The sequence below is a fragment of the Orcinus orca genome, chromosome 13, assembly GCF_937001465.1.
Source record: "Orcinus orca chromosome 13, mOrcOrc1.1, whole genome shotgun sequence".
In the NCBI taxonomy this organism is placed as follows: domain Eukaryota; kingdom Metazoa; phylum Chordata; class Mammalia; order Artiodactyla; family Delphinidae; genus Orcinus; species Orcinus orca.
Window position 1 is genome coordinate 24,749,971 of NC_064571.1, and position 14,362 is coordinate 24,764,332.

Consider the following 14,362-nt stretch of genomic DNA (forward strand, 5'->3'; position numbering starts at 1 on the left):
GTAAATCACCATGTACTCCACACCTAAGCACCAGGGCAGCTAATGCACTACTCAGTTAATCCTGGCAACGACAGGCAAGGCCAGTATTCCTGTGCCACTTCACTTAGAGAGGTGCAGCAAAGGGCTGAGGTCACGTCGCATGTGGAGGTACAAGGCCTCAATTGCAGGCCCAAATGCCTCCAAAGTCCTCAGTATCTGCAAGTGCCCGCAGGCGGCCAACCTGGCTTTCAGAGCACAGCATCCTGAGGTTACTGGTGGATGAGATCAAACTTCTGGACAGGCCTAAATATTATCTTGAGGGGCTTCCTCCATTGACCAGGGCGCATGCCGCCTTCTGTAAACATCACCATCAACTAAAACAAACGAGAAAAATCCGACGGAAGCGTCCACTCTCACGGGTGAGAGCGGTGGGGGCACGCACACTGGGCAGCCACTCCAACAGCCGCAGGACCCAGGAGCCCAGCGGTTCACGGGCTCCCTGTGAGGCCTCGTGGGGCAGGTCGAGGGAGTGAGGATGGGAGAGAGCGGCAAGGGTGGGCGTCAAAAGGAATGCAGTGGGGAGAAGGGAGAGATGGAAACAGTGGATAGTGGATAGTGACCATGGGAAAACTGGCAATGTTCATTTTCAACATTAATTTTTTGAGATGTCATTCACATGCCATAACATTCACCTTCTGAAACTGCAAATTCAGCGTCATTTCGTACCTTCACAAGCCTATGCAACCATCACCGTCATCTAACCCATCACGTTTTCATCACCCCACAAAGAAGCCCCCGTAACCATCAGCAGGCCCTCTTCATCCCCTCCTCCTTCAGTCCCTGCAACCATTAATTTCCTTTCTGTTGCTATGGTTTTGCCTTTTCTGGACATTTCATGACATAATACAAATGGGACCACTGTGTGTGGCTTCTTTCACTTAGCATAATGTTTTCAAGTTCGTCCATGTCGTAGAATGTGTCAGTACTTCATTCCTTTTTATGACTGTATAATAATTCACAAATACACCACATTTTAAAAATCCATTTATCCATTGATGGGCATTTGGGTTTTTTACACTAATAATCTCCATTTATTGACAGTTTATTCTGTGCCAGGCAGCACCAGGCTAAGTTACTGACCTTATTTCACAGATAAAGAGGCTTGGAGAGTGTGAAGAGTTTGCCCAAGATTAAGAGCTAGCAACTGGGGGAACTGGGGTTTGAACTCAGGCGAACTTCAGAGGTAATAAATTCACATGACAGAACATTAGAAAAGGTCCACAAGGGCATTCAACGAAAAGTCACCCTTTTCCCCACGTGCCCCAGCCACACATTTCCCTCCTCAGAGACATCTGCTTTTGCCATGCTGTGGATCCTTCCAGAGAACTATTTATACCTCAACGTGTATGTATCACAATTTATTGACTAATCTGTCCCAATGATTTGAAATGTCACTTTTATGGTATAATAGATTCTTATACATATTTATATTACTTTTCTCAGAGTTGTCCTGACTTGTTTTTACCTATCTTTTATGTTTTCCATTTCTCTAAAATCCTTTTTATCTTCAAAAAAATTTTTCCTTTTCCTGTTTGTTTCTCTTAAGGCATTATGTTCATTCACTCGTATGATTTTATTTAAATGATTTACTTTTGGCGGTGTCGGGTATTAGTTGCAGCATGTGGGCTCTTCGTTGCAGCGTGGGGGCTCTCCCTCGCAGCTCATGGGCTCTCTAGTTGTGGGGCGTGGGCTCCACAGCACGTGGGCTCAGTAGTTGCGGCGTGCGGGCTTAGTTGGCCTGCGGCATGGGGGATCTCAGTTCCTCAGCCAGGGATCGAACCTGCATCCCCTGCATTGGAAGGCAGATTCTTAACCACTGGACAACCAAGGAAGTCCCCACTCTTGTATTATTTTAAATTTAGTCCTCATTTCTGAATTTTTTTTCTTTTATTTTGAATTCTGTCCTGAGTTCTATCATCTTACCTAATATTCTGGTTTACGCAGTTCCTTCATCTTTTTTTTTTAATTATGGTAAAATATACATAAAACAAAATTTAGTACTTCAACCATTTTCAAGTATACAATTAAGTGACATTAAATACACTCACAATGCTGTGCGACCATCACCACTATTCAAATTCAAAATAATTATGTCTAAAGATTGAGCAGGACCTCAGAAAGATGGAGGCAGCAGCATAGTTTCTGAATCTCTCCAAACCCTTTCATGGAAGAAGATCAACTAAAACCAAACACCAATAGGTGGCATTTATCAGCATTTACCTTTTCCAGAACTTTTTCACCATCCCAAACAGAGACTCTAGAGCCATTAAACAGTAACTTCCCATTCCCTCCTTGATCCATGTTCTTTCACCTTTTCCACTGTTTTTCCTAACATCTTTTAGCCCACTTTGAAATAATAGGTTACAGTTTTGATCTGTTATGTGGACCTGTCTTTTCCAACTTGATTTTATTGTCTGAAGAGATGCTATTCTGCTCCTTATTCTCTTTTTGCTTACACTACCTCTGTATGGGATTTGATCCCAATCCTTTTCTTTTATTGATTTTTGGATGAAAAAAGTTTTAAAGCACTTTGAAAAGGAGGTGCGAGGCCATGTGGAAACGTGTTCCTCATGGCTGTTTCATCAATGCTTCACTTACACTGTTTTGAAATAACTCTTTTCCAGGAGGCATAAACCAGTGGGCTTTATCATTGTACAGAGTTCAGGGAAACGACCCCACGAAAGCTGATCACCTTAGCAAAAATGATTTAGTTATGATTTCACCCAAGATTGGTCACCAACCAGCCTGGGAAACTCAATGAATCAGAGACAAGGTATAATGCCATCTTTCCTTCTCTCTGCCTCAGCTCTCAAGGATTGGTCACCTACATGTTATTTGTAATTATTAGTTGGTTTCTGTTCATAATTACTATCAGAAGACACAGCACTTATGGGCCTAATTACATTGCCCCGCTACGCACCATTCTTCTTCATTTTGGCTTCCTGTCCACCAGCAGGAACCTGATTTATTTTTGTTCTCCCCTCACTACAGCCCAGTAATTTTTGTGAATGACTCTCAGTCTCGCCAGAGTCTGTATCTCTCACTCTGCCCCAACATCCCACCCCATCATTCGCTCCCTGAAGTGTACTCTAGAAATTTAGGTAAACTGGATATTTTAACACTGTTCACCATCTCTTATGAAACCAGAAGAAGAGCAGCTCTCTTATGGAATGACGGAGAACTTGCAAGGATAAAACACCAGTCTGCAGGAGAAAGGGAAGAAGAGAATGATGGAAATAGTTTCTGGAAAACTATTTTTACATTTTGTTTTGTTTGTTCCTGGTAAATAAATTGAAATCTTCTAAACATTAAAAGAAAATCTAAACCACTAAATTCAATAATACAGGAATATAACTTTTAAAAAAAATTTCTTTGGCTGCGCAGCACTTGGGATCTTAGCTCCCCAACTAGGAATTGAACCCACGCCTGCTGCACTGGAAGCGCAGAGTCTTAACCACTGGACCACCAGGGAAGTCCCAGGAATATAACTTTTAGAGGAGAAGTTATAAACCCCTTGGCTATATGAACTGGAGATTTTTAGTACGAAGTCATATATTTTAAATGACTTGGAGCTTTAAAGAAAGGATGGAAGGAAGAAAAAGGGACTTCCTTGGTGGTGCAGTAGATATAATATCAAAAATAAAGTAATTAATTAAATAACTTTAAAAAAGAAAAAAAATGCTGAAATCCACTGACTATTCAGGCTGTTATATCTCGCTATTTCCAGATACATCCCTTTCAAAACTTTCGGTAAAACATTACCTTATGTCAGAACAAATGAATTACAAACTTTTCTCTTTGTCCAAATTTTGAGAAATTCCCCTACATTTCTACCTTCAAATTTTATAAAAAGGGAAAAGTAGTGACAACCCTTCTACTTACATCCAATTGCATCATCTGGCCACATGCCTTCTACATCAATCAAATATCTACAAAACAACAAAATTCGAGTCATTTGTAAATAAAAAGAAAAGAAAATCAAGGTTTCGCAAAAAAGGTCCAATTTCCCTTTACAAATATAGATATAAAAATCCTAAGAAAATATCAGCACATCTAATCAATAATTATTAAAGAATGATATACACCAGGACCACAAAAAGGCGTTATTCCAAGGATGCAAGGATAACGCAACTTTAGAAAATTTATTAATATAATTATTTACATTGATACAACAACTTAATTAATAAATGAAAGAGAATAAAATACAGGACCAAACTGGCAGATGTTAAAAAGTTATCTGATAACGTGCAACAGTCAGTTTGGGTGAAAATGCTCTGTACGCTAAAAACAGGAGGCTTAATATGACAGAGTATTCATCAAGAACCAACAAATAACTAAAGACAAATCAGGACAAATATTATCATCATATCTAAAAAACCCTATCTAACCAACCATAGGAGCCAGAGACTTAGGAATCACCATCACTGACAGCTATTTCTCCCTCACCCTCATCCTCAACCCACCACCAGTGCTAACAAGGATACTGCCTACATACCTCTAGAATCTGTCCACATCTTTCCACCAAAATGACCACCATACCCTGGTCCAAGCCACCATTATGCCCAATTTCTACAAAAGTCTCCTAACTTGTTTCCTCGCTTCCACTCTTTCTCCCTGCAGTCTATTCTCTACTCGGTAGCAAAATGATAGGTTGAAAATGCAATTGGGTATGTTCCATGCACTCACCTTCAACAAACAAAGTTCAATGGTTTTCTATTAAAGTCTGAAACCTTAAACATAAGCCTGCACGATCGAGCTCCTACCCATACTTGTAGCTCCATTATAATCACATGCTCCCCCAACAGCCCCACCTTCCTGGCCAGTTCCTCCAACACACCATATGCTTTCCTCTTATAGGGTCGTTTGATATTCCTTATGCTCAGAAATCTCTCTACAGTGTCCCTATCTGCTTAATACCTACTCATCCTTCAGATATCAGCTGAAACATCCCTAAATAAACCTTCTCTAGTCTCCATGATGAGATCAAATCCTCCCTAAAATATGCTCTCATGGTACCATGTTCCTCTCCTTGGCACTTGTCAGAGATGTAATTCTACATGCAGTGTATGATTCTTGAATATCTATTCCCTCTCTGGACTGTTAGAATTCACAAAGGGCAGGTCAAGTCTTTTCACTCACAAAATTTCACAAGTCTTTTTGCTAGCACCCAGCACAGTGCTTAAACATAACACATGCTCAATAAGTATTTCCTGCATGAACAACCATAAATTGGTACAGTGTAGCAACAACCACAAAAAGCATAAGGGCACCAACTCTTTGATGCAGAAGTCCCATTCTGAGTGAAGTTAACTGAGACAAAGCATATATATTCAAAGGTGTTCACACAGCAATGTTCATTACTTTGACGTTTTATAATATCAAAAACTTCGGACTTTTATATGTTCATCAGTGAGCAAAGGAACAATGCAGCCTTAAAGAAAATAAACAAATGGGACCTAATGAAACTTAAAAGCTTTTGCACAGCAAAGGAAAGTAGAAACAGGACGAAAAGACAACCCTCAGGATGGGAGAAAATATTTGCAAACAAATCAACAGACAATGGATTAATCTCCAAAATATATAAATAGGTCATGCAGCTCATTATTGAAAAAACAAACAACCCAATCAAAAAATGGGCAGAAGACCTAAACAGACATTTCTCCAAAGAACACATACAGATGGCCAAGAGGCATATGAAAAGCTGCTCAACATCACTAATCATCACTCAACATCCTGCTGCACTTGATTCTTTTATCATAATTAACCCACTTATAGTCACTACATGTTTATCTTCTTAGATAACTGTAAGTTGCTACTGAACAAAGACTTCTACTCACCTCTGTATCCCCGTGCCCTAACAACAAACCTATAAGGCTCTCGGTGTTTACTGAAACAATTTATTTTCTGAGTCTCTACCAATTCTAGGGAGTGGATAGTATAGTCTCCTCCTCATTATCAGTGAGCCTGACATCTGTGGGAGGGGCTTATAGCAGAGGAAGTCACCAATGGATTATAACTAAGGTCCTGAGACTGCAATGGCAGAGAGCATGGTGAAGTTAGCCCACTACATGCAGAAGACCCACAGAGGAGTCAGCATATGCACTGGACTACACTTGGTATAACATGTGAACAATCAAGGTTTACAAACGTGTTCTCATGCACTTGTAAGGATCTTCTAGCCCACGCGGAACAGACAGAACACACACAAAGGAGCCTGGAGGAAGCGAGTAGGCCGGCAGCTGCACCCTAACATCTTAACAGGTAACATTTCTGTGACTACAGTTTACACAAATTGGATCATTTGCCCCCTTTCTAGACACCCTGGTTATCACAGGCAAGGCCAAGCCTCTCAAGTTTTAAAGCTAGAGTACAGGGAAGATCTGTGAATAGGGCTGAAGATATTTAAGAGCTAGTACCTGCATTAAGCAACCAGGTTATAGAATGAAAAGTCATCTTGAAATTCCAGTCTCTCCCTCGCTCTCTCACCTCCTATCCCCTATCTTCCCGCCTCCATCTCTATTCCTTCTCCCCTACTCCCTGTTTTATGTATAAATGTGCATCATTTTATATATACACGGAATATTTACTGTCTGTTAGATTTATTTAATAAAGTGCACACTCCTCAGGCTAAATTTAGAAAGAGGACAAAATGAACACTTTCTCATGGGGGTCAGTGGCGTTCCAAAGACAAAAGATTCCTCAGTCTTAAAACATGGCAAACACCATGTTCCTTCTGATAGTTAGATGCTAGAAAAAGGCAAGTGGATCCTTAAAATTCACACGCTATTAAGACCTACTATCAACAGAGTAGATCTTAAAGCAGAAACAAGAAAACACCAGCCTTTTAAGTTCTTCCTGTCTGAAGATAAGAATAAGAGGTGGTAGTGTTCTTCCTCACCTGCACCCAAAGTGTAAAAGCAGCAAAAATATCTTAAACACATATGATGAGGAAGCCGCTCTTCTGGTCCACTTGTTCTGTTTTGCTTCTAGGGATCTGTCTCACTCCGAACCCTTGCTTTTAGTTTTCTCTTTTATATACGCTAAGAACCTGAGAGTCTTAACGTTTTCTTCCAGCTCGCAACCAATAAATAGGACAAAAGAACATTTTCATTTTTTATTTATTTTCCATTCAAATTTTTAAAAAAGAGATAAGTAAGCTAGTTCAGTTCATATTTCTCACAAAAATCACTTTCCAAACTAAACTAAATTGTTAGTGACAATAAACAGGAAAAGCACCGTACTCTATTAGCACCATCTGACATTTCCACCTTAATGTTACCAAACACAACAGGCCTAATGTCAGAACTATTAAAAATGTTCAAAATCCCCAACCCCACTCACAATGCATACCAAAGTTCAGGTAAAGGAAAACAAAAACAAAAACAACTCACCATTATCTTTATTTTCTTTCAGAAACCCATATAAATTCCCACTGGAATTTAACACTAGTGTCGTCATCTGGCACCTGATGCCCAATTGTACAAATTTTTAAATAAGGAATAGTTTCTGGTAAGTCCTATAAGGCAAAACCATGACAATATGTATTATTTCCTTTGCAGGGAAAGAATAAAAAATTAAGAGAAGGCAGAATATAAACCAAGAGAGTACATTAAACTTAGTATGTCAGTCATTCTGATAAGAGCCATTTTTTCCAAAGCTGCTTTAACCAGTAATTATCACTTGATTTTCATTAAAACTGCAGAATGGACAGTTACTAGGCATGCAAAAGGAAAAGCAAATCTATGTGAACGAATGGACATGTAACTCAAAATGATATAAACAGTTCTACCTACATTTATGTTCTATCTTACATTTCAAGGGCCATAAAGAGGCTGTGATTTAAGGAGAGTAGTAGAATAGAGTCAGAAGAACTTGGATTCGAATTAGGAAATAGAGCAAATTTCAGGCATTGTTGAGAACTGGTATTCTTGGGGTGGGAGAAAGTAGACTATCAATAGAAGACAGAAGAGGATAAGTGAAAGTTCTCTAGTTCTGAATTTAAATGGAAAGTAGCAGTATGAACCTATGACAAATTTTAAAAATATTAAAAACAAACATATTTCCTAGCTCTGACCACTGAAAAAGTCTAGAAACAACTGATGTCATGTTAAAAGTACTCAGGAGTCACTGAGAAGCTCCAACTGGCCAAAGATAGGGCCTCAGTTAGAATAATAACTGTAATGGAGTCCACGGTGATAGGAATAAATAAAATTTTACAAAACTGGTCACCACTGGAGGATATTTGTGAATCAACTCATTAGTTTGAAAACTCTTAAATAAAAGAAGAGAATCATGCCTCTATAACTGGGCAACCAAATAGTTGATGAGGGGAATCTTCTCCTCATACAAATATACCCAGCTAATAAGTGAAAAAAAGAACAACAGAATTCACCATTCTTTGAAGCCTCAACTGAATTAATGGATGTAGGTATGAATCATCAGTGACTGCTAATATCACAGAAAGAGACAATTATATGTCTCCATGGAAGAACACATCATCACCTATGAAACTGTCTTGCCAAAACAAAACATGCAAGCTTCATTCTGATCAACTACCAATTTACAGGAAATAAAAGGACTGAAGAATATGTTAACAACACATGGACTGTAATCATCAAAATCTAGATGGGACAAATTACCTGTTTTCTTTAAAAACAAAATTCAAGGAGGAAAAAAAAAGTGAGAGAGACATGGAGGGAGAACCTATAGATTAAACAAGACTTCAGAGACCTAACAATCAATGGCAAAGTACGGACCTTATTTGGATCTAATTCAAAATTCTTATAAACAATTTTTTATGACATTTAGGAGACAACTGCAAATTTGAGCACTCACTGGGTGTTTACTATTAAAAAATGATATTAAGGAATAAAAGTCCTATATTTTAAATATACACACCAAAATTGTATGGGTGGGGCTTCCCTGGTGGCGCAGTGGTTGAGAATCTGCCTGCCAATGCAGGGAACACAGGTTCGAACCCTAGTCTGGGAAGATCCCACATGCCGCGGAGCAACTAGGGCTGTGAGTCACAACTACTGAGCCTGCGCATCTGGAGCCTGTGCTCCACAACAAGAGAGGCCGCGACAGTGAGAGGCCCGTGCACCGCGATGAAGAGTGGCCCCCACTTGCCGCCACTAGAGAAAGCCCTCGCACAGAAACAAAGACCCAACACAGCCAAAAAAAAAGTAATTAATTAATTAATTCTAAAAAATGTATAGGTGTTATTACATGTTGTCTCGGAGCTGCTTCAAGATAATATGGAATGGGGTGAAACAGGTGGGGGTATAGATAAAACATGACAGCCATCAGTTGGGAAATAAGAAAGCTGGATGAGTTCATGGGTATACAAGGAACACTCACAGTATTTTTGTACTTTTGTATATGCTTAAAATTTGTGATAATTGTTTAAAAACAAGACGACACTGTAGAAAACAGTCTGGCACTTTCTCAAAGGTTAAGCGTAGAGCTACCGTATGATCCAACAACTCTGCTACTACCTACGCTGCACATCTAACAGAACTGAAAGCAGGGATTTGAACAAATATCTGTACACCAATGACCATAGCAGCATAATTCACAATACCTACAAGGTGGAAAACAACCAAGTGTCAATCAACCGTTGAATAACAAACTATGGTCTATATACACACAGTGGGATTTATTAAGCCAAAAAAGGAGTGGCATTTTGTTACATGCTATAACATGGATGAACCTTGAAAACACTAGGTTTAGTGAAATAAGCCAGACATAGAAGGATAAATGTTGTAGATTCCACTTACACGAGGTACCTAGAATAGGCAAATTCATAGAGACAGAAAATAGAATAGAGGTGTCTAAGGGCCGGTGGGAGGGATAATGGGGTTGTTACTGTTTGATGCTTACAGAGTTTTTGTTGAGGATGATGAAAAAGTTTTGGTTATAGACAGCGGTGATGGTTACACAACACTGTGACTGTACTTAATGTCACTGAACTGCATATTTATAAATGGTGAAAATAAATATGATTTATCTATATTTTACCACAATAAAAAAAATGGGAATAACTGAGTTGAAATTTCAATTCTTCCTTGTCCGAGAGTCAGTTTCATCGTCTGTAAAATTAGTAATTGTAGTTGTCTATCCTCTGAGCTTAGTGCAGAGTAAGCCCTCAGTAGGAGGTATCAGTACTACTTCCACTTCAACAGCAAAGGATTGTTGTGAAGATTAACAAAGTCAATGGATATGAAAGAACTTTCTAAATGGCAAACTGCTATACAAATCTTAACAAACATTAGGTGTTACTGTCTCCCAAGGCCATGGAACAGGTCAGAAGAAGGATAATTCTTTTGCACTGGTATGTCCTACATGGGCCAAGAGAATATATGGGTTCCTGTACTATATCAGAAGGTATTAGGAAAAGAAAGCATAAAACTTAGAGAACAAGTGTCTTTTACTCTGATGCTTAAACATGCTCAGGCAACTGCTTAAAATAAGTGCTAAAGACATAATGGACATACCTTTCTTTCCTTTTAGGCTACTACTATTCTTACTAAAAGTTTACTTCAATTTCAAAATATAGAACATGGAAGCTTATAGAATTTCTTAAGCATATCTAGAGCCTACTGCCAAATACTATAGTTCAATTCATATCTTTAATCTCATTTTGAAACAGCAATTACAAATGTGTATTTATGGAAACCACTAGCTTCCCTTTTTGAACCCATGAAAGAAGGCCAGGATTCACCTTAGCATAAGATGATAACTACTGAATTACTATCAATTATTACAGTATCAGAAAGAAGGTCATTTTCAATTACGGGTTCCATTTACCTCTGGCTTATAATAGCGGCGAGTATATGTTAAGTCAATAATCAGCCCAAGTTCTTCATTCTGTTCTTGGAGTTTGTTAAAAAAGGTCCAAGAGGGAAAATCATTCTTCTGGAGCAAGATTCTTTTCAAAACTGTGTCAGAAAGAATAAAATAAGAAAGCACATGTGTTTAAAATCCTTTATTGTATTATCCATTTATACAAACCCTGTGATGCTAACATATGAGATTCAAAGTAAAGTTTCTTCCTCTGGAATTTACAAGCGATATTACAATCCTTTCTTCCAGAGAGATTAGACGGAAGAAAATAAGCTCACTTCTATATATTTATTTCTATGTTTGTTTATTTCATGTTGGTCTCCTAACCACACTGTAAACTCCCAGAAGGCAGGGACCACATCAATTTTGCCTACCACTGTACTGTCAGCTCCAAGCAGAGTGCCTGAAAATAGACACAAAAATAAATACGTCTTGAATATCTACATATATGAAGGATGGTTTTCACTGCTAAATATTCTTTTATGTATTTGGCTTATTTATGTACTCTGTTCGATGGATCTGTTTGGTTATTCAAGTGTCAGCAACACACAGTTTTTTTTAAATTAATAGACTAGTTTTAGAGCAGTTTGAGATTCACAGCAAAAGTGAGCAAAAAGTTCACAGTTCCCACATATACCCTCTCTCCTTCATCCCTCACAGCCTTCCCCATGATCAACATGCCATACCAGTGTGCTTCATTTGTTAGAATTCATGAACCAACACTGACACATCATTATCATTCAAAATCCATAGTTTATTGCATTCATGGTACAAGTAACTGACTATTTCTTTATTTCTAGTATAGTCATCCCCAAACATTTACACACTGAGATACATATTACTTTCTTATAAATTACTTTATTCTTTATTTATAGTTAGGGCAGTACATTGTTGTTGTTGTTTTTTAATTAAGTACAAAAGTAGGTTGTATTCATCTATGAATTCCATTTCTGGATAGTAAAGGAGGTATTAAAAAGTATTTGCTACAAAAAGGGAAAATGGAGTATGACAGGGTTGAGAGCCAGGTCGCTATATGGTGAATTCAGATTTCTGGAAGAATACGGTATTAACTTTTGCTTACCTTTTTTAAAGGAACTTTGAAAGCAAGGAAACGAGTCCCAGGCATCCGCTGTTCAACTGGGAGATAGTCTTCCCACCTGTTAATATATTTTTTGTTAGGCAAATTTTATGTTAGGCTGTCTCCCTGCATAGGATGGATGTGCCGTGAAAATGGAAATCATATCCCTGTAGGGTAGGTCCCTCTTCTTTCTGCTTTGCATTTTGCTGCTCCACTTATTCAACCCCACCTAGTAATAACCTATACTTCCCTTGTTCCTGTTGTCCCATCTTGAAAGCAGATAAAAGGCAACAAAACAATGCAAAGGTCTCAACAAATAAGGGATATCTAAAACCAGAGCTGGCCAGAACTTCTGTATCCCTGATAAAACCTAGCCCGGTGCTGCATACTAAGGTATCATTAATACCTGCGTGTTGACTGAAATAGTTTAAACTCAATTCTTCCACTTCAGTTTATTTTCAGTCCTCATACAAAACCTGATAATAAAATTCCTTAATGCTAGGAATCACAGTGAAAAATAATATCTGAACTGACTTCTGTAAGATGAGTTAAACTAAGGTTAATTCAGTGAATCTGAAGCATAAAAAATGAGGGCAAAAGTGGCACAAGGTGGGGTCATAGAAGCAGAGAGGATTCTAGACCACGCACAGTCTTAAAGGCCAACGGTTTGTTTTCTATTCTCAAAACAATGTTTTTGAGCGATGTTTATGAGCAATGTACCAACTTGTTTTTACGGTTTCTTTTGTGAAGAATGGATTAGAAGGAAACAAGATATATGGACACTAGTTAGGACCTAATTGCAACAGGCAGGCAAGTTCAGTATTAGGATGTTGAGGAAGAGTTGACAGATTCAGAAGAAATTCAGGAGATAAACTGAAGCGGGCTTAATGGGGTATGAGATGGAGGAAAGGAAGATCTGAGGAAATTAAAGCGTTTACCGCACACATGAGCAAAGTCTCAAAATTAATCATTTGAACGTACAGAGGTAGATCTCTCAAATGACACCGGTTAGGAAGCAACAGTACGCCTTTATAATTCCGAGGGGCAACACAAATCAACTGTTCGATGGAAAATTCGGCGGTACCGGTGCGTTTTTTTCACTCAAACTTAGTTCCAGTTCCTCTTACTCACATTTTCTGTGCCAAAACAACACAGCTTGAGGAGTTGAAGGGGATTCCATCCTGGTAACCAAGGAGGGTCCCCAACACTGACAGTCCCATCTTAAAAAGCAGTCCCTCTGCATTTTACCCGAGGAGCAATGGCCAGAGCCTCCCATTTAAAACGATGGGGGGAAATCAGAACATCACACACTGTCCCTTTCACCTACTGGGAACTGATCCGTGAGACGACCAGTACCCCCTAGCACAGCGCGGACGGGGCAGCGCGCGGGAGCAACAGTCACAGGAGACAGCACAGGAGACGAAGCCCAGACCCAGGGGTTCTGAGCTCCAACGGCAACGCCCAGGGGCCAAGGCGTATTACCTTTCCGAGATGTGCTTTCTGCCCTTCCTCCTGGCCGACGAACGTCCGGAAAAGCCGCGACGCTGACCCCAGCGCCCACGGGCACGATGCCGCCCACCCAACGCCAGGAGTGCCAAAGTCGCCAACCCGGCGCCCCCGGTGCCAGCACAAGGCCCTAAACACAAGTGCCTTGGCACTAGCCCACGCAGCTCGCTGACCTTCTTCTACTGCGCATGCGCCACCGCCAGTCCAGATGACGTCCTCACACCGGCCGACTGAGACGCTTCATTGGTAAAGAGGAGTCTGACGCCTGCAATTCCCTCCTTAGCCAGAAGATGGTAGCAGAGGTCCATTAGTTCGTGTGTGTACCCTTCAGAATTCCAATCATATGGGACATGGAAAGTTGTCCCACTCTCCCAGTATCTTGTGTGGTTCTTTCAGATATTTCCCAAGTGCTTACATTCACACTTGTATCTTGTATGTAAGTATTTCTACCTAATGGAGATCCTGTATTTTATACAAGAGCAGCGTACTATACATAGTCTACCATCTGTCTTGGATAGTGATTCTCCCAGTCAATTTTTGCGTACATCCATTCCATTCTCTTTAATAGCTGCGTCACATTACATAATTTACATGGCCAGTCCAATATTGATGGACTTTTGGTTGTTTTCAGTTTGGGGGCATTTTGTTTGTTTTTGTTTGTATCCTCTGTTACAGATAGGCTGCAATGTGAACCTCTTTATACATGTGTATAGCTATATATAAATTTCTAGACATAGAATTTCTGGAATGAAAGAGATGCAAACTTAAAATATTGAAAGCTTTTCAAACAATCTAATCTGCCTGATCAACCTCCAAAAATATTCTATCAACTTATACTCCACTCACAGTGAAACATTTATTGGGTTTCTATTATGAGCCTGGTATCAAGCTGGA

At 39.4% G+C, this 14,362-nt stretch overlaps 1 long non-coding RNA gene across 2 annotated transcripts; it reads right to left on the minus strand.

Moving 5' to 3' along the window:
* Nucleotides 1-560: 560 nt before the first annotated feature.
* Nucleotides 561-13,789, minus strand: LOC117199212 (uncharacterized). 2 transcript variants are annotated; one of them, XR_007471017.1, is made up of 7 exons: nucleotides 13,445-13,789; nucleotides 11,966-12,041; nucleotides 10,849-10,979; nucleotides 7,431-7,555; nucleotides 3,922-3,968; nucleotides 3,169-3,242; nucleotides 561-1,819 (listed from the first exon to the last, which is right to left on the minus strand). It is a non-coding gene; the product is annotated as an uncharacterized LOC117199212 (long non-coding RNA). The 2 variants fall into 2 exon arrangements; XR_007471016.1 differs by having other exon boundaries at nucleotides 561-1,828; nucleotides 13,445-13,786.
* Nucleotides 13,790-14,362: the final 573 nt, after the last annotated feature.